The sequence below is a fragment of the Macaca thibetana genome, chromosome 3, assembly GCF_024542745.1.
Source record: "Macaca thibetana thibetana isolate TM-01 chromosome 3, ASM2454274v1, whole genome shotgun sequence".
Taxonomy (NCBI): Eukaryota; Metazoa; Chordata; class Mammalia; order Primates; family Cercopithecidae; genus Macaca; species Macaca thibetana.
The window spans coordinates 106165954-106187327 of NC_065580.1; the positions used below are offsets into that span (position 1 = coordinate 106165954).

At 38.4% G+C, this 21374-nt stretch overlaps 1 pseudogene; it reads right to left on the reverse strand.

Annotated features, from left to right (window-relative positions):
- Positions 1-11984: 11984 nt before the first annotated feature.
- LOC126950878 (glycine cleavage system H protein, mitochondrial-like) lies at positions 11985-20553 on the reverse strand (annotated as a pseudogene).
- Between the last annotated feature and the right edge of the window lie 821 nt (positions 20554-21374).

Consider the following 21374-nt stretch of genomic DNA (forward strand, 5'->3'; position numbering starts at 1 on the left):
CTGGCATTGCACTCTCATACACCAGGAGAAGCTTCCCCTGCCCATCACAAGGGCAGCGGAAACAGCCAAATTGCAGGACTCATGTAGAGCAGGGACTCTGTTTTGTTTACCATGGTGGGCCTACCTTCACCCTCATTCCCCAGTGCCTACCTAATTCAGCACTTGCATTGGCCCTAGCAAACAAGGATCAAATGACAGGATGAATCAATGAAAGCCTTGTGACTCCCATTTTTGGTGTTCAACCCATTAAATCAATATTTCTTAAAACAAGCTGGTCATGGTGGCTCATGCCTATAATCCCAGGGACTCAGGAGGCTGAAGCAAGAGGATAGCTTGAGGCCAGGAGTTCGAGACCAGCCTCAGCAACATAGAGAGACCCTGTCTCTACAAAAATTAAAAAGAAAAACATCAGTCAATATAGTAGTCCCAGCTCCTCTGGAGGTTGAGTCAGGAGGATTGCTTGGGCCCAGGTGTTTGAGGCTGCCTTGAGTTATGATTGCTGCCCCACACTCCAGCCTGGGTGACAGAGGGAGAGGAAAGAAAGGAAGAAAGAAGGAAAGAAAGAAAGAGAGAGAGAGAGAGAAAGAAAGAGAAAAAACATTTTAAAGACATTACAGTCTACCCCTTTAGAAGAGAAAATGTCCCACAGCATCACCTACCTGCAATCATTCCTGCAGAAATAGCAGAAAGACTCCATATTTCAAGGAATCACATGCATCTGGTTCTAGTGATGCTCCTTCCCAATAAAACAAATACTCCCTAAGTAGATAAATAAATAATCAAACACAAATAAATACCATATATGAGGAAAGGTCTTCCATATGTTTTGAAATAAGGAAGTTATAAAACAGCATGTTCTCTGGGCTAAGGGCTGTTAAATGTACTATCTCATTTGATCCTCATAAAAACCTTGTGAGGTAGATATTCTTTTTATTCCTTCTGTTTTTGAGGCGGGGTCTTGCTCTGTTGCCCAGGCTAGAGTGCAGTGGTGTGATCTTGGTTCACTGTAGCCTCGAACTCCTGAGCTCAAGCAATTCTCCCACCTCAGCCTCCTGAGTAGCTGGAACCAGTGGTGCACACCCGGCTTATTTTCGCATTTTTTCTGCAGAGATAGAATTTTGCCATGTTGCCCAGGGTGGTCTTGAACTCCTGAGCTCAAACAATCTACCCACCTCCGCCTCCCAAAGTGCTTGGATTATAGCCATAAGCCACTGCACCCGGCCTCTTTTTATTCTTATTTTACAGATAAGGAAACTGAGACTTAGGTTAAGTAACTTGCCTAGAATCACACAGCTTGAAAAATATTTAAAATGAAATCTGTTTGAATTCAGAACATGGTATTTTACTCTTCTCTCTGGTTCTTGCTCCCACTCTGGCTTCTTGTCTCCTTTCCCCTCCTCTCTTCCTTCTCCTTTTCCTCAATTTCTGTATCTCTCTATCTCTCCCCCTCTTTCCCCTTCTCTCTCTCTCCTTTACCATATAAGTTTATCTATGCATAGCTTTCTTCACATTCTCCCGGGTTTCCATAACCCACAAAACCTTCATTTCCAGGAAGCTTTGCCAATCCCAGACTCAAAGGCCAAGCAGGGTGTCTGATATTCCAGTTATGAGGCTATTGACTAAGGTCACTGCCCCACTACTGGGCATGTCCCACACTCACACATTCTGCCAAGTTGGGACTGTAAATGCATTTCATCACTTGGATATGAAAATGGCAATTACAAAAGCAGTATTTAGAAATGGTTTCCACTTAGATTTTGGTCAACTAGTTTGTATAAACATGTGCTATCAATATAAATAATTTGCATCAGAGAGGTACATGGCTTCTTCTGTAGAAACATTCTTCATGCTCCAGAAATTGTGTCATCAAAACATTATCCAGGTAGCAGTTGAACTTCCTTTGATTCAACATGTAGATATATACCTCATAACTAACATTTTGAGTAATGACTGTACAAGCATATGCCCAGTGGTTCACATCCATAATCTCATTTAACCAAGGCTTACAGGGTTAAATAACAGCCCAATTGTCACTTACTAAGTTGCAGAGCCAGTTCTCCAATAAAGGTGGGCCTCCTGTCAGGATCTAAGTTCTCAAACCTTCTGCTCTCAGTGACAAATATAGGGCCATCCCCGTGGAAGATAAAAATGAAATGGCTCAGTCAAGCAACATAGAATCCATTAGCAAACATTTTTTAAAAAGTTTTACAAACATAATGGTAAAGGATAGAATACAACCTAATAGTACCTTCTCATCCAACCAACAGATAAGAAGTAGTAATGATATCTTAGAGAGAGCAGACCTTTAATTTGTGAGGGATGCTTTTTAAGAGAACTTAGAGAAAAGAGGAAACCACAGAGCATATTCAGAGGCAGTCAACTCTCCAAACAATTACTTCTGTAGAGTCCAGTCAAGACTGAGTTGAGACTGATGGGGTAAAAGTCCAGAAAGTCAGTGGTGGGGTTGGGTTTAAAACTTGTATGTGCATCTGGAGATAAAGAGGTCAGAAGGGCTGAGGAAAGATTAGAGTTAATGATCCACATGAACTAGAAATCCTCTGTCAGTAAATAACCCCTGACACCAGGGGGTGGCTGCTACAATCAGAACAGCACAGACACTGAGAAGTCAAAAACTAACCATTAGTAAATACGATAGGGCTTTTGAAGGCCAAGACTCCTCCCTGCTTTATTTATTTATTTATTTATTTATTTATTTATTTATTGCTATAGATAATTTCCTTAATATATGATTGTTCTTAGGATAGTACACACTATTAACTTATAATCATTATTAGTTTGAGAGAGAAAAACACAAATTAAACATCACACATAAATTAAAGTCTGTTCTCTTTAAGAAATTATTACTACTCCTTATCTGTTGGCCTGAGAATGTAATATTAGGTTGTATTCTGTCCCTTATTCTTATATTTGTAAAATTTGTATACAAAAAGAGAAGATTCTCCCAAACTGTTTTCTTTAGACACACAACTGGAGGAGCGGGGAAGGAGTCAATGCCAGTAATTGATTGCCAATTTTTTTTTTTTTTTAAGACAGAGTCTCATTCTGTCATGCAATGGTGTAGTCTCAGCTCACTGCAACCTCTGCCTCCCAGGTTCCAGCAATTCTCCTGCCTCAGTCTCCCAAGTAGCTGGGATTACAGGCAGGCACCACTTCGCCTGGCTAATTTTTTAATTGTTCATAGACATGGGTTTCATTATGTTGGCCAGGCTGGTCTCGAACTCCTGACCTCAGGTGATCCACCCACCTTGGCCTCCCAAAGTACTGGGATTACAGGTGTGAGCCACCATGCCCGGCCTTGGTTGCCATTTTTGAAGGGTTGAAATCACTCTGTCATGATCTAATCTCCAACAGTTTTCAAATGACCACAAACTCCAGTCACACTGGTGATGGAGAGGTCTCTCCACCAAAATTCTAATTTTAATAAATGTCTATCCATCTTTACTTTCAAACATTTTAAAAATGTGGGGGCCGAGCGTGGTGGCTCACGCCTGTAATCCCAGCATTTTGGGAGGCCGAGGCAGGTGGATCACAAGGTCAGGAGTTCAAGACCAGCCTGGCCAAGACGGTGAAACCCCGTCTCTACTAAAAATACAAAAGGTAGCCTGGCATGGTGGCAGGCACCTATAATCCAGCTACTCAGGAGGCTGAGGCAGAGAACTGCTTGAACCCAGGAGGCAGAGGTTGCAGTGAGCCGAGATCGCGTCACTGCACTCCATTCTGGGCAACAGAGTGAGACTCCATCTCAAAAAAAGAAAAAAAAAAGAAAAGAAAAGAAAAGAAAAAAAAATGGAAGAATGCAGAACCGGGGTTCTGCAGCTTGGTGGAACAGTTGTAAGGCTTGACTCCTTTCGATAAGTGTTCATCAAACACTGATTTTTCCAAATGAGGAGACTTATTCTGCTCATTTGCTGCCTGCAGTCACATCTCCTAGGTGGGGTGCTGAATGGAATGATAAAAGCTATAATGCAAATATTTCTCAGAAAAAGAAGTTCATTTGTACTCTATTTGCCCTTTAAGGGTTATCTGATTTCAATCATCTTTTTCCAAAAAATCTTGCTAGAACTTGCGAAGTTCTAATAGAAATTGGTATGGAGCAGTCAGGCAATGGTAAGTACAAGAGGGAAAAAATGAAGAGTCTTGACTTTGAGAAGTATTTACGTACATTCCAGAGCATTCTAAACACATGAAGAATAAACTTAGCAGGGAAAGGCATTCCATGCCTAAAATTGTGTCATTGAAACCAGGATCTGAGTGGAAGAAATAAGTTATGTTATTAATATATGGTGAGGAACAGAACAGAAATTGAAGGCTCAAATTAAGTGTTCATGGAAGATTCGTGAGAGAGAAGGGCAAATATACACCAAGTAGATACTTCTCCTAGGGACATGCTTTGCAATTTGAGCATTTTTGAGCTTGCAATGGAATTTTAAAGCCATCCAGAAACAACAGATGTTTGAACCCAAATGATCCAATGTCTTGATGCCAAAATTAGGGCTCTGACGAGGAACATTAGAGTTGGAGCATATGAAAAATAACTTCAGTAACTCCTCTAGGGCAACAGTTGAAAGATTTATTCTATGGCTTGGTGACCTACCCTTTTATCTGTGCCCATTTATATATGAAGTGATAAAAATCTCTGTCAAATGGGAGTATTAACAATCAAAATTCGAGTCTCTTTTCTAGGTCTGACTTCAATCTCTTCTCTCTCCTCTCTGAGCATTCAATCTCTAAACCGAATTATGAAATCAGAAGGAGGGTCCTTCTGAACATTATTTATTCCCAAACTTTTGCATATGAAAACCAATAATAGACCAATAATAGATTATGGCTGTACCTACCCAGCACAGAATTAACTAGCTAATTTAATAGTTGTAAGCAGCCAAGCTAGGTATTGTGAGCCAGCAAACAAAAACCAATCAACACCAACTCCCAACAACAATGAATAACCAAACTGCATTTTGCAAGCTACTTTTTTTTCCAGATTAAATCAGTAACTGATAAATGCTAAATCTCTGCTTTACTTGATTTTTTAATTTTTATTTTGAGACAGGGTCATGCTCTGTTAGCCAGGCTGAAGTGCAGTGGCATGATCATGGCTGACTGCAGCTTCTACCTCCTAGGCTCAAGCAATTCTACCACCTCAGCCTTCCAAATAGCTGGGACCACAGGTGTGTGCCACCATGCTTGGCCAATTTTTGTATTTTTTTGTAGAGACAGGGTCTCCCTATGTTGCCCAGGCTGGTCTTGAACTCCTGGGCTCAAGCAATCTTCCTGCTTTGGCCTCCCAAAGTGCTGGGATTACCGGTATGAGCCACCATGTCTGGATTGCTTCACTTGATTTAAAATGACATGTCACTTAATCCTAAAACAAGAATGTTGTTTTTTCATTAGTTTGTTGGGTTTTTTTTTTCCTCCTGCCTCTCTGTTAAATAAGGAAATGCCATTTAGATACCAAATCGCTTTACTCAGTTTCCAAAGAAACTTCTTATATATCTCATTTACCATATAAACTTCTCTTCCTATGGCCAGGCACAGTGCCTCACACCTGTAATCCCAGCACTTTGAGAGGCCGAGGTAGAAGGATTGCTTGAGCCCAGGAGTTGAGGACCAGCCTGGGTAATATAGTGAGACCTCATCTCTAAAAATAAATAAATAAACACCAATGAAACTTCCCAGCCAGGTAGCAAGGTTTATTTGTTTCCAGAAAAATGCAAGCGTAAAGATATTTCTTAACTCAGCCACTCAAATGCTGTAAAATAGCACCTTTGAGGAGAAAGTGGCAGTATGATCGTGGTTCTAAAAGGCAGCCAGGAACTCAAATTGTAACTGCATTTTAAAAATAGCGTCGCAGCTATGATTACAATTTAGCTCCATAGCACGTAAGCGTGGTATGAACAGGAAATGGGAGTACATCTTCAGAGCCTGATAAGATTCACTAATGTAAGACATATGCTCCGTTTCTCAGCTTGCAAGCTAGGCCCAGCCAGAAAGAAGGAAAGCATATATGTTTATCTTTAACCTAACGATCAAATTTAAAAACCTTGGAAGATTTTTTGAATTGCTATTGAATTAAGCGATGAACTCGAGAAATGTGCAGCATAGATTCAATTGTGAATTTGAAAAATAAAGATTTGAAGTAACTTCCAAAGGAAAATTAATTGTTAGCTATGCATCACAAGCCTGGGTTATCTCAGGGCAGCCTCAACAAGGCAGAACTTGTCCTTAGAGAAATCACTGCTAATCAAGGGGACATTCCTAACAAAAGTATCTCCATTATCTATAAAAGGCCAAAGTTGAGTTCACCAAGGATGGTATGTTTTAAGAACATTCTACAGCATCAATAATTATTCAGAATTCTACTTAGAACAAGTAGAAATATGTCAGGATGCCTTTAATATGACTCATATTTTAGGAGGGAACTGATGGTTTATTTGCCTCCAGATTTGTTTTAGAAAAAGTAGAAGATAGTGCAATGCGGTTCAACAGTGGACACACAGCAGTACGTTTATGCACAAACTAATCAAATCACCCAATTTTACAGTCCACATTAAAGACAACGGAAAGGAGCTAAATATCAGTGTCTATCATCAAATACAAATTGGATTTATAATCCTTTGATATAGATAATGGTAAAGAAAAGTTGACACATTTGGAAAATAACACCCCTCCCCCACTGCCCCCCACCAAAAGTATTATGATTTAGATTTCTAGTTTCTATTTCTTAGCCAAAAAAGTCTAGGTTTTTCTCGTTATTCAGAATAAGAATAAATTCACTCATTCCACAAATGTTTATTGAGGGTTTCCCTTGCATGAAGCACTGTTGTAATTGCCAGAGATATAGCAGTGGGAAAGACAGATAAGAAGCTTACATGCTAGTAGGAGAAGTCAGCTAATAAATAAATAAATAAGAGTTCTTCAAGGGTAATTAGTGCTGTGAAGGGAATGAAAGAGTGATGTGTAGAGAAAGACAGAAAAGGTGGGGACTATTTTAAATAGGATGGTCAAGGAAAGGCTTGTTTGAGCTGAGACCTGAAGAGAAAGAAGCCAAGTAAGTGAATATACCGGGGAATGCTCTGGAGTAGAGGCAAGAACTAGTGCAAAGTTCCTGAGGCAGTAACAGGCTTGACTTCTTCAAGGAACAAAAAAAAAGGCAGCAAGGTGATAATTAATGAGGAGAGGGGAAAAGATCAGCTTGGAAAGGCAGGCAGGTACCAGATCACATGGGACCTGTTGTACCTTGATAACAGGTCGGGACTTTATACGAACAATAAAAAGCCATTGAAGAATTTATCAGTGAGGAACTTTGATCTGATTGATATATTATAATTAAAATAAAAATAATTTATTTTAATTACACATTTTTTTCAGGCATCTAAGAACTTATAGACAACAAGAAAAGGGATACCTTCAATTAGATTCGGTTAAAATCCCCATGGTACTCTTCTCAGTCCTATTCCCCTCCCTCTTTAAACGTATCTGCCTTTATGCTTGTAATTTTCTTGCATGTTTTTGTGCTTTTACCACATATACTCATACATATCTATAAACAATATGTAGCACTGCCTTGCATGTTTTTAAACTTTATATGAATGGTACCATACTGTGCATATTCTTCTGTACTTGCTTTTTTACCTTCAGTATTATGTTGCTGAGATTTATCCATGCTCATTAATCCTTAGCAACTATTTAGCATTTTCTTGGATTAACATGTCATGATTTCTCCATTCCTTGGTTGAAGGGCATTTATGTTGTTTTCAATGTTTTTGTTCATATCTCCCTGGGCAGGCAATGGAAAATAGACAAGAGTAGAAACACATAAGCCAGTTGGAAGACTATTCAGTAGCCCAGCAGAAAGCCAGTGGAGGCTAGGATTAAGAGAATAGCAATCGAGATGAAAAGAAATGGAGAAACTTGGTATATGTTTTGGAGATGCAGCTGATTGGACTTGCTGATGAATTTGATAGGCAGGAGGGCTTGCTGAGAGGAGAAAAATCAAGGATGAATACTAATTTTTGGCCTTGAGCAATTTTAAAGCCATCTAAAGGCTGAAATCTAGAACTCGAAAAGGTCTTTTATGATGTGGTATTTTAATTACTTAAGGTTAGTGAAAATCTTATCTTACTTATACTTGTGTCTCCTCTAGTGCTTTGCAATGTATAATATTAGGTACCCCATAAAATTTGTTGAACAAATAAGTGATTGAATTAATAATAGACTTTACAATTGGTTATCTACGGTGCATACGAATTATATTTAGATTTAGTCATATGACAATCTTGAATATTATCAGAAGAAAATGAAATGATGCTAGATTTTATTAAAATAATGCAGGAATAAATCCATTTACCTTTGGGAGTTATTAATAAAGCAAGATTGGCTATATGTTAAACATTTTTGAAGCTGAGTAGTATATGAGAGTTGACTTTTTGTGAATGTTGGAAAATTCCATGATAAAAAGTTTAAAAAGGCTGGGTGCGGTAGCTCATGCCTGTAATCCCAGCACTTCGAGAGACCGAGGTGGGTGGATTGCCTGAGCTCAGGAGTTGAAGACCACCCTGGGCAACATGGTGAAATCCCGTCTCTACTAAAATACAAAAAATTCGCTGGGTGCAGTGGTTGGTGCCTGTAGTCCCAGCTACTCGGGAAGCTGAGGCAGGAGGATTGCTTGAATTCAGGAGGTGGAGGTTGCAGTGAGCCAAGATTGTGCCACTGCACTCCAGCCTGGGCAACAGAGTGAGACTCCAGCTCAAAAAAAAAAAGTTTAAAAAGAGATTTTTAAAAATTTAGCCATTTCCCCATCGAGAAGAGAACTGTCCCCTATTTGTCACTTCAAATATTAGGTTGGTGCAAATGTAATTGCAGTTTCTACCATTAAAAGTAATGTAAACATCCAAATAATAACCACTCTAAGGAAGCAGCTTTTCAGAGAATTTAGGAATTCCAGCCAAGTTCTTAACTTCTTGGGGCTTATAAACCCCTGAGAAAACATGATGAAACATATGAACACTGTTCCTGGAAAAAAAGCATGTATATACAAATTTGCATAAATATAGCCAGGTGTTTTTGACATTCTTTGAAGCTAGTGCCATAGACCAGATTAAGAAAAGAAGGTCAGTTAAAGACCTGCATAGAAGTTCTGATACTATTATATGAGTTCTTAGGTAATTTGTTAATGTGAAATTTTGTCACATTACTTTTTAAATTGTTTGATATTCTACTCCACAGTTGGTACTTACATTCCTACCCAGAGTTCGCAGTCAGACGATTGGGGTTTGAGCATTCCTTTTGCCACTTTTAAGCTATATGATCTTGGAAAGTCACTTAACCTTTCTGAGTCTCAGCTTCTTTGTCTGTAAGTTTGAAATAGTAATAAATACACTAAGTGCTATTGTGTGATTAAAATGAGCTAATATAGTTGAAAGTCCTTCATAAGATTTAAAGAGCACTGTAAATTGGTAGTCATATTTTATACCATTATGTGCCAGAAATTCTTCTAAACTTTATTTTTTGAGATGGAGTTTTGCTATTTTTTTTAACGAAAAAGTATTTTATTATTTTGCTGCAAAGCTGTTGCTTCATATGTAAAAATAGCACCAGCAAATGCAGTATATTGCAAAATTAAGATAGTGTTGTTCTTCATCTGACACTGTACAAGCAACAAAAACTTTTTCACTCCCTGTTATTTCCAATGGAAAGATCATTAAGTATTTCAACCCAAATCCAGGTACGGATATACACAAGTTACAATATTATAGAAGGCTTAAGAATAACGACGTTATTTTTGAATTATGTAATTTTTTTTAAAACTTTAAGTTCTGGGATACATGTGCAGAACTTGCAGATTTGTTACATAGGTATACACGTACTACCATGGTGGTTTGCTGCACCCATCAACCCGACATCTACATTAGGTATTTCTCCTAATGCTACCCCTCCCCTAGGTCCCCACCCCAGGACAGCCCCTGGTGTGTGATATTCCCCTCCCTGTGTCCATGTGTTCTCATTGTTTAACTCCCACTTATGAGTGAGAACATGCGGTGTTTGGTTTTCTGTTCCTGTGTTAGTTTGCTGAGAATGTGGTTTCCAGCTTCATCCATGTCCCTGCAAAGGACATGAACTCATCACTTTTTATGGCTGCATAGCATTCCATGGTGTATATATGCCACATTTTCTTTATCCAGTCTATCATTGATGGGGATTTGCATTAGTTTCAAGTCTTTGCTATTGTGAACAGTGCTGCAATAAACATACATGTGCATGTGTCTCTAATGATTTATAAGTCTTTGGGTATATACCCAGTAATGGGATTGCTGGGTCAAATAGTATTTCTGGTTCTACATCCTTGAGGAATTGCCACACTGTCTTCCACAATGGTTTAACTAATTTACACTCTCACCAACAGTGTAAAAGCATTCCTGTTTCTCCACATCCTCTCCAGCATCTGTTGTTTCCTGACTTTTTAATGATTGCCTTTCTAACTGTCGTGAGATGGTATCTCCTTGTGGTTTTGATTTGCATTTCTCTAATAACCAGTGATGATGAGCTTTTTTTCATATGTTTGTTGGCCACATAAATGTCTTCTTTTGAGACGTGTCTGTTCATATCCTGTTTCCACTTTTTGATGGGGTTGTTTTTTTCTTGTAAATTTGTTTAAGTTCCTTGTAGATTCTGGACATTAGCCCTTTGTCAGATGGATAGATTGTAAATATTTTTTCCCATTCTGTAGGTTGCCTATGCACTTGGATGATAGTTTCTTTTGCTGTGCAGAAGCTCTTTAGTTTAATTAGATCCCACTTGTCAATTTTGGCTTTTGTTACCATTGCTTTTGGTGTTTTAGTCATGAAGTCTTTGCCCATGCCTATGTCCTGAATGGTATTGCCTAGGTTTTTTCCAGGGTTTTTATGATTTTAGGTCTTATGTTTAAGTCTTGAATTAAATTTTGTATAAGGTATAAGGAAGGGGTCCAGTTTCAGTTTCCTGCATATGGCTAGCCAGTTTTCCCAGATCATTTATTAAACAGGGAATCCTTTCCCCATTTCTTGTTTTTGTCAGGTTTGTCAAAGATCAGATGGTAGTAGATGTGTGGTGTTATTTCTGAGGCCTCTGTTCTGTTCCATTGGTCTATATATCTGTTTTGGTACCAGTACCATGCGGTTTTGGTTACTGTAGCCTTGTAGTATAGTTTGAAGTCAGGTAGCATGATGCCTCCAGCTTTGTTCTTTTGGCTTAGGATTTTCTTGGCTATATGGGCTCTTTTTTTGGTTCCATATGAAATTTAAACTAGTTTTTTTCTAATTCTGTGGAGAAAGTCAATGGTAGCTTCATGGGGATAGCATTGAGCCTATAAATTACTTTGGGCAGTATGACCTTTTTCATAACATTGATTCTTCCTATTCATGAGCATGGAATGTTTTTCCATTTGTTTCTGTTCTCTCTGATTTCCTTGAGTAGTGGTTTCTAGTTCTTCTTGAAGAGGTTCTTCACATCCCTTGTAAGTTGTATTCCTAGGTATTTCAATCTCTTTGTAGCAATTGTGAATGGGAGTTCACTCATGATTTGGCTCTCTGTTTGTCTATTATTGGTGTATAGGAATGTTTGCAATTTTTGCACATTGATTTTGTATCCTGAGACTTTGCCGAAGTTGCTTATCAGCTTAAGGACATTTTGGACTGAGATAATGGGGTTTTCTAAATATACAATCATGCCATCTGCAAACATTATATAATTTTTATACCTAGTTTTTACCATGGATAATTTTATGAATTCTGAATACTAGAGCCTAGTATACAAAATCATAAGGTATTGTAAAAAAAGAAGACTATTATGTTTATCTATAATCATTTGAAAGATAAAGGGCATTTTCTTTCATTACAAAATCATAAGGTATTGTAAAAAAAGAAGAATATTATGTTTATCTATAATCATTTGAAAGATAAAGGGCATTTTCTTTCATTAGTGTTAACAGTAGTTTTTCTCCCATCGGTAATGCTAAAAGTTGCCATTCTAAGTCTTCTATCTACCGCTAATTTAAGACAATTTTGCTGGGTTGCATAATTTATACTAGTTTATTTAGGGGTTCCATTATCACTCCTCAGTAGATTTCATGTATTCCTCATACACTTCTTCACTCATGAGTTCATCTAGTTCTGAAGAGTTACTCAGTGTCATCTTGATCAGCCAACCATCTTCATAACAAGATTTGTTGACAAGTCCTGGATTTTCTGCAAGAGCTTCATTAATTTAAGTTACTTCTCCTGAATAAAGAGAATAGATTTCACTAGCAGCTTTCACACTTTCCAAAGCACCAAACTCATCTTGTTTGTTCAATTTTGTCCCAACTTCAGGCAGACTACAGTAAACAACATCTCCCAAAGCTTCTTGTGCAAAATTATTGATTCCCACTGTTCCAGTACCATTTTCTGTTGTTATCCATTAATGCTTCTCTGTGAATTCAGGAACCCAGAGCAGAACAGGTCCAGTGCGCAGCGTCCAGATGGCGCCCGCCCCCAGCTGCCAGGGCCTTGGCAGGCAGGGCGCGGCAGATGCCCTGAGCGCGTGCAGGCTGCAGAGCACAGCCCTCATGCTCCGTGCCGCTCATAGCGCCACGTTCGCAGGAGTTTCGCTCTTGGCGCCCAGGCTGGTGCAATAGCGCGATCTTAGCTCTCTGTAACCTCCGGCTCCCGGTTCAAGCGATTCTCCTGCCTCAGCCTCCCACGTAGCTGGGATTACAGGTGCCCGCCACCACGCCCTGCTAATTTTTGTATTTTTAGTAGAGATGGGGTTTCACCATGTTGGTCGGCTGGTCTCGAACTCTTGACCTCAGGTGATCCACCCGCCTCGGCCTCCCAAAGTGGTGAGATTACAAGCGTGAGCCACCGCGCCCGTCCTAAACTAAGTACTGTCATTAACTTCATTTTTACCCATTAGAAAATTGAGGTTGGGAGAAGTCAAGTAACTTGCTTGGTGTCACACAGCTAGTAAGTGGTGGAATTAGGATTTTAGCCCAAACATTCTGACTCTAGATTGTCTGCTCTTAATTCTTATGCTGTGAATTACATTATTATTCACTCAAAATATAACGTCCCTCCACTGCCCCATGATATAATGTTTTGATCATCTGATTAATTCTACTAACCTAGCACAGTGAGGAAAACTTTAATTCAAGTGGCAGTCAAATTCTAAGAAAAAAAAGGTATGCCACTTTCATCTGTTAAACCTTGTCTTGGTTTTTAAAACAATTTTTAATTAAAGTGTTTTACATTTAAATGTCATATTCTTAATATTTTTTCTTTCTTTTTTTTCTTTTCTTTGAGAGAGAGTCTTGCTGTGTCACCCAGGCTGGAGTGCAGTGGCACAATCTTGGCTTACTGCAACCTCTGCCTCCCAGGTTCAAGCAGTTCTCCTGCCTCAGCCTCCTGACTAGCTGGGATTATAGCTAATTAGACCACCAGCTAATTTTTGTATTTTTATTTTTATTTATTATTTGTTTTTTGAGATGGAGTCTCACTCTGTTGCCCAGGTTAGAGTGCAGTGGCACAGTCTCTGTTCACTCCAACCATTCTCTTGCCTTAGCCTCCTGGGATTACATCACACCACCATTCCCTGCTAAGTTCAGAATTTTTAATAAAGACAAGGTTTTACCATGTTGGCCAGGCTGGTCTTGAACTCCTGACTTCAGGTGATCCTCCGGCCTCAGCCTCCCAAAGTTCTGGGATTACAGGTGTGAGCCACCATGCTCAGCCCTGTTTAACTTTTATATTGCAAAATTTTACTTTATTTAGGACTTTCTTTGGAGAAGTGCTTGTAGAGGCTGGGGCAGGGAAAACACAAGGTGAGTCTGAGGCATCACGTGGTGCCAAAAAGTAAGAAGTGCTCAAAAAATAATGGGGGCATGTCAGGAAGACATAGGGGCCAACCAGAAAGAGCTCCCAGTGGCCACAGCTGAAGCAATTTGAGCAAAAAGTAAATAACAATAGCATTGGATTATAATTCACATAATAAATATTTATGAATTCATACTGACATTAACAAATAATTGAATTTCTAAAAACTAATGAGACAAAAGAGACAGCCTACATAAAATTCCAATTAATAAATATTAATTGGAAAAAAATGAGGGAAATAGAAAATTAAAAACAGAACACCACACTAATATTTGTTGTTGCAGGCAAGATCCATTAATGAATGCTTAAAATCAGTGGAATAGAAGCAGGATATTTTCAATTTCAACATATCTTCCCCAAGATATTTATTAGTGATAAAGGTAAAAATAGTAACTTTGTAGTGGAGAAACCTGGCAAATAGCACCTTAACCAAGTGAAGGAGACTAGCATTACTGTAATAAGACATATTGGTATCATGAATCCCCGATCATGATGTTGTGAGAAGGGCCCATCATTTCTGTGTATGCTTGTCAAAAAAGGCATAAACTTGATTTAATCATGAGAAAACATCAGACACAGAAAACTGAAGAGCATTCTACAAAAACCTGACCAGTACTCTTCGAAAATGTGAAAGTCATGAATGTCAAAGAGACACCAAGTCTACATAAAGTCATAGTTGACAATACATAGTTGGCAACTAAAAGGACATAACAACTAAATGCAATGTGGGGCCGGGTGCAGTGGCTCATGCTTGTAATCCCAGCACTTTGGGAGTCCAAGGCAGGAGGATCACTTGAGGTCAGGGTTTGAGACCAGCCTGACTAACACGGCGAAACCCCCTCTCTACTAAAAATACAAAAATTGGCCAGGTGTGGTGGCGTGGGCCTGTAATCCAAGCTACTTGGGAGGCGGAGGTAGGAGAATCACTTGAACCCAGGAGGTGGAGGTTGCAGTGACCCAAGATCATGCAACTGCACTCCAGCCTGTGCGACAGAGAGAGACTCCATCTCAAAAATAAAAAAAGAAAGAAAAGAAAAACCAAAAATAAGTAAATAAATGAACACAATGTGGGATCCCAAACTGGATCCCAGAAAAGAAAAATGATGTTGAGAAAACCAGGGCAATACAAATAAAGTCTGTAGTTTAACTAATAATAGTATTATACCAATGTTAATTCATTAGTTTTGACAATTGTAATATGGTTACATAAAATGTTAACATTACGGGAAGCTGGATGAAGTGTACATGGGAATTCTTAGTTCTATTTTTGTAACTTTTCTGTAAGTCTAAAATTATGTCAAAATAAAATGCTAAGAAGAAAAGTAAGCCCAGACCCTGCATTGTTTTAAAAAACTGTTTAAACAATCTAGTCCAATATTTTCCCAAACTCAGTCATTTGAATATAAATTTCAGGATTTTTGACAATCTATGTAATAATAGTAATATCAACAACAACAATCAACGTGTATTGAATTATCACAATATTTGACAAGGGAGGAAAATGAGGCACAAAAAAGTAAGCAACTTATTCAAGGTCACAGAACTAATAGGTGGTAGGACTAGGATTCAACCTTAGGTAATTTGATGTAGCATTCATCTTCATTTCTCCTCTATAGTATCTCTCACCTGTATCCTATGCCGCTACGATATGTATCATTATTTACTTGCTAACTTAAAATTAAACCCATTTTTAAACTTAAAAAACAATAATTAAGCAAAATAATAAGCTATGTTACAGGGTCCTCAGGACAGGAGTTTTTGTTTTATCCACTAATATTTTATTCACAAGTTCGTTGAACAGTGCCTGGCACACAGAAGGTACTCAACAAATATTTGTTGAGTGAATAAGTGAATAAATAACTTTATATCACACCTATAAGTAGCAAACCAGCATCATTTGCCAGAAATAGAAAGTTATCTTCTAAGTAAATATGATGAAAATAATATAATATTATTAAATGCAATTGCTTCCTGAAGGCTCTGGACCTGAGCCCAGTATCTCTATATTTAAAAAGTAATGTAAGTGTTAGAAGATATCAAAAGAGGTTACCAGTTCCAAACAGATGGATTCAAAGAGAATAATTTTCTGAGTAAACCAATTTTATTTGAAGTCATATCAGTATGCCACCTAAAATCATCATACAGAAGACTAGGGTAAGGCCCTATTCTTTAGGAAAGATGGCCTTCTTCTAAAGGGACCAGTTGAGTCAGGGTTCATATAATATTAGACAATTCAGTCTCTCTCAATCTTTTTCACTCCTCCTTAAATATCATCTTGTCTGTAATATCCTACTTCCTCGTTTTTACCTCTCTATTCCTACCACCAATCTCCTAGATAATTATTTGTCTCTGTTACACTCTTTGTGCATTTCTCTTTAATAGCACTTAAAACATAAATTTGTAAATTCATAATTATCTTTTCCTAAGTCTGTCTCCTTCACTTAAATTATAATTATATTGGGCATCAGAGAGTGTGTCATAGCATGTTTACATCTCCAGAGCTCATACCAGTATCTAACAAGATGAAAGGCCCATAATAAACTGTTGACTTATTAAATTAAGGAAATTACAGGAAAAGAGAGAACTGTGCAATTTTCTTCTATCCTTGAAGCCATGATTTTGTCATTGCCTGCATTTGAGATGCTTATTCTTGAGATCATTCATAAGATCTTCCCAATACACATGAAGGTTCTACATGAAGATGAAAAGTACACACTGATCCTTTCCTTCAAAATACTTCAGAATTAATTTACTTCCTAGGGCAATTATAATACAGTATCTTTCTCCCTTTGGTAGAATAAATGCTTCGCCCAGGATGGGCACCTCCTTTGTAGATGTGACTGCAGCATTTTTGCAGCTTGCCGATAAAGCGGGATAGTGCTAAGCTCACTTTTTTATACCTGGGTGATGATCTCTGCTCTCCATAGAAAAAAATGATGGAACAATACAGGTCCTAGCTGACACGAGTAAGAAAGGTACAAGATAGTAAAGGAAACACATCACAGATCAACATTTTTACTAGAAACCAGAGCTGCAACCTTCCTTAGACATCTCTTAAGATGGCTAGTAACAGTTTCTTGGAAACAGTTTCTTGGAAAATAACCAATAACTATTGCATTTGAGAACAGGATTCAATATATGAATACAAGCCCTAATATAGAGGCACATGGCAAGCATCCCTAAGATACTGAGCTGAAATCATCTCCATATTGTGAAATTATTATTCAGAAAGCAATAGCTTTCATATATATATATAATATATATAAATATATTTATATAATATATATAATTAAAATATATATATTTTTTATATACATTTATATATACATTATATATATAAAATATAATATATAAATACCTAGAAAAATAGAATGGAAAAGAGTCTATTTATAATAAGTGTTAATAAATATAAAATACTTCATCTTCATTCACAATCAGAGAAATGTTATCAAAATTGTAAAACCACACAGATAACTAGTTTTCTTCTATCAGACAGGTGAAAATCTAAAAGTTTTACAACATGCCCTATTGGCAAAGCTGTCAAGAAACAGGCACTCTTATGCATGCAGCATAAACTGGCAAGATTCTTATGGAAGGTAATTTGGTAATAATATCAAAATTACAAATGCATTTACACTTTAACCTGCCAACGTCACTTCTGGGAATTTATCCTTTACACCTGCAACATGTGAAATTACATGTATACACTGTTATTTATTGCCTCACTGTTTGTAATAGCAAAGGATTGGGGAAAAAAGCCAAACATCCATCAAAAGGGCTTTTTTTGTACAAAATATATTTGTACAAAAATAAATTAGGCAGGCCTCAGTGGCTCACGCCTGTAATCCCAGCACTTTAGGAGGCTGAGGCAAGCGGATCGCCTGAGGTCAAGAGTTCGAGACCAGTCTGGCCAACATGGTGAAACCCCGTCTCTACAAAAATTACAAAAATTAGCTGGGCATGGTGGTGCATGCCTGTAGTCCCAGCTACTTGGGAGGCTGAGGCACAAGAATTGCTTGAACCTGGGAGGCAGAGGTTGTAGTCAGATAAGATTGTGCCACTGCATTCCACCCTGGGCGATAGAACAAGAATCTGTCTCAAACAAAAACAAAAACAAAAATAAATAAATAAAATAAATTGTATAAATCTCAATTGAGAGAAACTTTACAAAATGTCTGACCAGTACTCCTCAAAACTGTCAAGGTCATCAAAAACAAGAAACTTCCACAGCCAAGAGGAATCTGAGACACAATGACTAAACATAGTATAATATTATGAAACAGGAAAAGATAAAACTAAGGATATCTGAATAAAGTATACACTTTAGGTAGTAATAATAAATCATTATTGGCTCAATAATTGTAACAAGTGTACCATACTAAAGTAAGATGTTAATATTAGGGGAATCTGTCTGCCTGGTGTATGAGAATTCTCTGTACTATCTTCACAATATTTTTGCAAATATAAAACTGCTCTTAAAAATGAAGGTTAGTAGGCCGGGCGCGGTGGCTCACGCCGGTAATCCCAACACTTTGGGAAGCCGAGGAGGATGGATCACCTGAGGTCAGGGGTTTGAGACTAGCCTGACCAATATGGTGAAACCCCATCTCTACTAAAAACACAAAAATTAGATGGTCATAGTGGCAGGCGCCTGTAGTCCCAGCTACTCTGGAGGCTGAGACAGGAGAATCGCTTGAACCCGGGAGGCAGAGGTTGGAGTGAGCCGAGATCGCGCCACTGCACTCCAGCCTGGTGGACAGAGCAAGACTCTGCCCAAAAAAAAAAAATAAAAAGGGTTATTAATAAAAATATATAAATTACAGGATAGCCATATAATAGAACAGTTCTATACAATACTCAAGAAAGAACAAAGAGGCTCTGAAGTAACAACAACAACAAAAAATCTTCAATGTTGTTAACTGAAAAAAACAGTTGTGTAAGGACTTTTATTTGTCTAAAGAAACCCTGAGGTCGGGTGCGGTGGCTCACGGCTGTAATCCCAACACTTTGGGAGGCCGAGGCGGGCGGATCATTTGAAGTTAGGAATTCTAGACCACCCTGGCCAACATGATGGAGCCCCTTCACTACTAAAAATACAAAAATTAGCAGGGCGTTGTGGTGGGAGCCTGCAATCCCAGCTACTCGGGGAGGCTGAGACAGGAGAATCATTTGAACCCGGGAGGTGGAGGTTGCAGTGAGCAGAGATGGTGCCACTAGACTTTAGCCTGGGCTACAGAGCAAGACTCCGTCTCAAAAAAAAAAAAAGAAAGAAAGAAAGAAAGAAACCCTGCAACCCTACATGCACACACATGCATCTAATAACAGTGGCCATCTGTTGAGGTAGAGTGATGAAGCAAAGTGGATGGAGCACAGGGTGAGAAAACACACACACACACACACACACTAACCGTGTAAATGCAATACCTATTTAATTAATTTTGTTAACTCTTGTCTATATGACTGTATAAATAAGCAGTGAGATGGACCCTGGGTAAAACGAGATCATAGTTGAGAAGCAAGCCTTTTCCTCAAATGCTACATCTTCCACTCTTGTATCTCTATGTATTCTTTTCTTTTCTTTCTTTCTTTTTTTTTTTTTTGGAGACAGAGTCTGGCTCTGAGCCCAGGCTGGAATGCAGTGGCGCGATCTCGACCTCGGCTCACTGCAAGCTCCGCCTCCCGGGTTCACGCCATTCTCCTGCCTGAGACTCCAGAGTCGCTGGGACCGCAGGCGCCCGCCATCGCGCCCGGCTAATTTTTTGTATTTTTAGTAGAGACGGGGTTTCACCGTGGTCTCCATCTCCTGACCTTGTGACCCGCCCGCCTCGGCCTCCCAAAGTGCTGGGATTACAAGCGTGAGCCACCGCGCCCGGCTTTTTTTTTTTTTTTTTTAAGTGTAAAATGATTTGAGCCTGGCAAACCTGTATGAACTAATCTCCTACAACCAAAACTCCTAACTGCCTAAAAGATCATGCTACCCTTCCACAGTATCCTGTTTCCTTTTATGTAAAGTGAGGGTGGGCATAAATAAAATTTTCTGTTCTGAAAAGCTCTTATTATCAAAGAAAGAGAGATAATTTATGGATAGAAAAAACAGGAGAGTAAGTACAGAATGGCAGATCTATAAGAAATTGTTCCAAATGAAAAGAAAGCTATGAAAATTTGTATTTGAAAAAGATTAACAAAGTCAATCTCTGTCCTACCTCTACTGCAGTATTCCTTCCCTGAATATTTTAACAACAGATATATAACAGGGACAGAATAATTTGAAATCAGAAGTTACTCATTTAAAAAAAACTAGTGATTTAAAGAGTAAAATTCATTTTGCCTTGATTCCAAAGAGCTGTTAGAAACACAACTCTCATGGAAGGACATTTAATTACATGAGCTTCACAATAACATGATCTTCAAATCAGGCCTACCTGCTAACTTTTGAGGGATCTGAGTCAAAAGCACATATTGAAGTCAACATCTCATGTTGACTTTAAAACTCTAAGTATTTTAAAGTTACAAACAAAGCAAAATAAACTGTTACATAAATACTTAAATCCTCCTGCCTGGACACCTTTATAAAACCCTGAAAGATTAGGTTTTAATTTAGATTTCTCAAACTCTTCAAAGTTCCATACCTTCTTAGTCCCCAGTCCATGGCTATCTACCCTTGGGAGGGTGGAGGTGCAGAAGAAGTCATGGAAGTTGCTTGGGCCGTGTGAGCTGGGAATTCCTCCATCCTGGCTACCCCAAATGTGGTCTGATGAGGGCATACAGACTCTCTGAGTGAGTACATCCCTTTAGCAACACAGACACCTTACCCCATGAAGAGGGGCAGGGCCCAAGAAAGGACCGAGTGGAAACCTCAAATGTTTGGGGTTCAGGCTCGGGGGACATTCTCACTCTGGCCTAAGGATTATACTGCTTCAGATACTTCTTGGTGATGAATCATTAGATGAGGGAATAGAGAGTAAAGCTTTCATTCTTCTGGATCTTTTGGAATATTACTTTTAAATGTAGATTTTTATTATGACATTAGTTGACAAATCAAAAGCTGTAATGATTTGTCTTTTGGATCGCCTCTCAGCCTTCTGGCTAAGATCAAGCGTGATTTGTCTTTTGGCATCATGCAGCATTAGAATTTTCTGAAATTCAAGGTCATATACAAAGTGAAGTGGAGTTGGTTGATTCTTATGATTATTTTGTGTGGTTTTTACATAATGTGCAATCCAAAAGATAATCTCTAGGGAGGAGTAATAGGAGTAGAGACAATGGAAAAGCAGACTTTTACCCTTCAGTTGATACCATTCTGAACTGTGGGATTTTCTTTATCATTTGGATATATCACACTTACATTAACACGACAAAAAATTAAAGATCTTTTAATAGTCCCTTATGCAAATATAGAAGTTTGAATGCTGAATTTAATGATTAGGCATAGGTCTTTTGGTCTCCAGATGAAACACTGCCAACTCAACA